The sequence below is a fragment of the Cnephaeus nilssonii genome, assembly GCF_951640355.1.
Source record: "Cnephaeus nilssonii genome assembly, chromosome: 3".
In the NCBI taxonomy this organism is placed as follows: Eukaryota; Metazoa; Chordata; class Mammalia; order Chiroptera; family Vespertilionidae; genus Cnephaeus; species Cnephaeus nilssonii.
In genome coordinates this window covers 24,873,787-24,877,435 of record NC_137074.1, presented here as the reverse complement: position 1 = coordinate 24,877,435, position 3,649 = coordinate 24,873,787, and the positions used below count along the sequence as shown (strand labels likewise).

General features: G+C 33.9%; 1 pseudogene across 1 annotated transcript; it reads left to right on the top strand.

Moving 5' to 3' along the window:
- The first annotated feature begins 305 nt into the window (after positions 1–305).
- On the top strand, positions 306–738 carry LOC307094588 (sperm surface protein Sp17-like; annotated as a pseudogene). The gene has a single exon. The product of its transcript is annotated as a sperm surface protein Sp17-like (transcript).
- Positions 739–3,649: the final 2,911 nt, after the last annotated feature.

Sequence of the window (3,649 nt, the reverse complement as noted above, 5' to 3'; positions counted from 1 at the left end):
AACCAAATGAACCAAATAAACTAATAAACAAAATAGATCCAAAGACATAGAAGCATGGAACAGACTGACGAATCTCAGAGGGACGTGGGTTGAGGATGGGGGGGTGGGAAAGATTAACCAAAGAATGTATATGTATATATGCATAACCCATGGACACAGACAATAGTGCGGTGAAGGCCAGGAGTGGCCAGGTAGTGGTGGAGGGGGTCAATGGGGGAAAAAGGGGACCATCTGTAATACTTTCAATAATAAAGATAGACCAGCTCTGGGAGAACCAAGAGGTACAATAGTCAGTTCCTTCCGAGATGTCGATTCTATTCTCCAACTCCCACTACCAAATTCCACAAGGATTTGGGAATCTTCTTGAAGGGCTGACACATGAGATTCTGAGGCAGCAACTGGACAATATACCATCTTTTGCAGCAGCATATTTTGAGAATCTTCTAGAGAAGAGAGAGAAAACCAACTTCAATCCAGCAGAATGGGGAAGTAAGGTGGACGACCACTTCTATAACAACCATGCATTCAAGGAGCAAGAACCACCTGAGAAACAAGTCTCAGACATCTGAGAAAGTGGAGACACCAGTCACAGCCTTAGAATCTTCAGATGAAGATAAGGAAAAAGAGGAGCATGCTGCTGTCAAAATCCAAGCAATGTTCTGGGGACACCTAGCCAGAGAGGAGGTGAAGAAAATGAAACAAGATGAGCCTGAAGAGAAAACACAGGAAAACAACTGAGGAGACTAGTTTTGTGCCCCTCCCCTCAATCCCGGCCCAGAAAACATGAAAAAATAATTCAAATCCATCAACCATGTTGTGATTTTCATTTTTTTCTTAGTAAGGGAAATTCGATATAGTGAAATCACATTGGCTGCTGTTGTGAAAATCTGTCATGAACATTTGTTTAATAAACATGCCATTGAAGACACACACGCACACACACACAAATAATAATAATAAAGATAAATGTTAAAAAAAATCAGAAAGTAATCTTGAACATTGAAAATATGAGAGCAAACACACATCCATAAACCAAAAAATACAAATTTTAGAAAATTGCCACAAAATTAAATTGCCCAAAACACAAAATAAATTACACACACAAAAACACACACACCACACACATATGTTCTATTTTTTTAAAGGAAGGGAATGATAACTCATAGAGAGTGAATCAATGATGATAACATTGAATTAACATTTGTAGGAAATGGGAAAAGTGATATTAGAAGAATAAACATTGCTGACGAAATATAAGATATAAAACTAAAGGTTACTAGTCTCTAGATGGGAAGGCCAAGAAATTTGTCCCACAAGAAGATAGACAGCAATGTCCATTACTCTGAAATTTCTACTCATCAGAGATAAAGACATGAATCTTAAAGCTTAAATAATTTTTGTTAAATTCTTTAACAAAAATGTAATCAGATTTCTTGATATACAACACTGGATGCTTGAACACTAATTTTATGCCCAGAAAAACTATCTCTCAAAATGAAGGCAAAATAATGATGTTTTCAGACATATAAGAACTGAAACTATTCATTAATCAACATTACATTACATTTCAAAAGACATTAAAGGAATTCCTTCAGGTAGAGGGAAATGATACTAAATGAAAATCTGGATCTATGCAAAAGAATAAAGAACACAGGAAGTGTTAACCATATGGTAAATATACAGTACTTAATCTTATTACTTAATTCTGTCTGAAAGATAATTAAATATTTAAACAAAAAGAATAACGATGGAATTTATAATAAATATATCATTAAAATATGCTACAATAATAGCCACGAGGGTCAGAAGGGGAGAAATAAAAGCATACTATTGTAAAGATATACTATACCTAGGGTAACATATTATCACTTGACAGTAGACTGTGATATACTATAAACCCTAATGCAAGCATTAAAATAACAAAAACTTATAAATAAGTCATAACTAACAAGCCAGAAAAGGGAGTAAAATGGAAAAATATTCAATTCAAAAGAAGTAATAAAAAGAGGTAAAAGGTAACAAAGAGTAAATGAGACAATAGAAACAAATCATATGAAAGACTCAAGTCTACCACATCAATATTCATGTTAATTATAAATATCACCTGTTAAAAGTCTGAGATTATCATGTTGGTTACATAAGATAAGACTCAAAATACACTACCTATAGGAAATGCACTTCAAGATCAATAATATTTTTAAACGTCTAACAAGACTGATCAGGAAAAAAAGAGATAAATCACAAATGGCCAATATCAGAGATGAGAGAAATTACATCACTATAAATTAGACTGATATTAAAAGAATAACAATGGAATATTATGAATAACTTTATGCCAGTAAATCCAAACACTTATATGAAATGGAAAAGTCCCTTGAATGATACCAAAGATCACCAAGAACTAGATATCAGCCCCAAATCTATTGAGGAAATTTAATTTCTAATCAAAAATGTTCTTATAAAGATAAGTCCAGATCTATATTGCTTTACTGCTGAAATAATGAACTGTAAGACATATTTTAAAAATGTTTAAGAACAAAATAACAATTCTGAATAAAATTTTCTAGAAAATTGAAGAGGTGATACTGTTCAATTCATTCTAGGAGGCCAGCATTACCCTGATCCTAAAACCTAAGAGAAATTACAAGAAAACTACAGACCATATCCCTCATGAAAATAGATACAAAAATTCTAAATAAAGGTTTAGAAATTGAAATCAATAATATACAAAAAGGAGAATTAATCATAACCAAATAAAGTTTAGCCCAAGAATACATGGTTGGTTTAACATTTAAAATCAATTAATATAGCCAAAACCAGTTTGGCTCAGTGGATAGAGCGTCGGTCTGCGGACTGAAAGGTCCCAGGTTCGATTCCAGTCAAGGGCATGTACATTGGTTGTGGGCACATCCCCGGTAGGGGGTGTGCAGGAGGCAGCTGGTCGATGTTTCTCTCTCATCGATGTTTCTAGCTCTCTATCCCTCTCCCTTCCTCTCTGTAAAAAGTCAATAAAATATATTTTTAAAAAATAAATAAAATAAAATAAATTAATATAATTCATTATACAGGGTAGGGCAAAAGTAGGTTTACGGTTGTTCATGTGAAAATAATACACTAATTAATAAAGGATAATACAAAAATAAACTGTATTTCATGAACTCACAACTGTAAACCTACTTTTGCCCAACCATGTATTAAAGAACCAAAAAGAAAAAGCATATTACAATTCTAATAGACACAGAGAAAGCATTTTGCAAAGTCCAACATTCATTCCTCATAACCCCACGCATACTAGAAATAAAAGGAAACTTTCTCAATCTGATAAGGATGTCTGTGAAAGGCCTCCCACTAAACATACTTTTTTATACATTTTGTATGTGTGTTTTTTAATTTGCTCCAGGTGAAGTTTTAACTGTCACTTTCCCACACTCTGGATTATTTCTGATCCTACCATGAGGATCAGCTAATGTGAGAAACTGGGAATGAAGACTCGTTATCCTAACATCTTGCTGAGGGGGTCTTCTTTTTGAAAAAAAAAAATCAAAAGGTTATTGTATGAGCCTGACTGAATCCTGCTCTCAGCTGTCCACCATCCTTACCACCTCATCTCTTCCCCTTTTTGGCAGGAAGAAACAGGAAAATGCTGTTC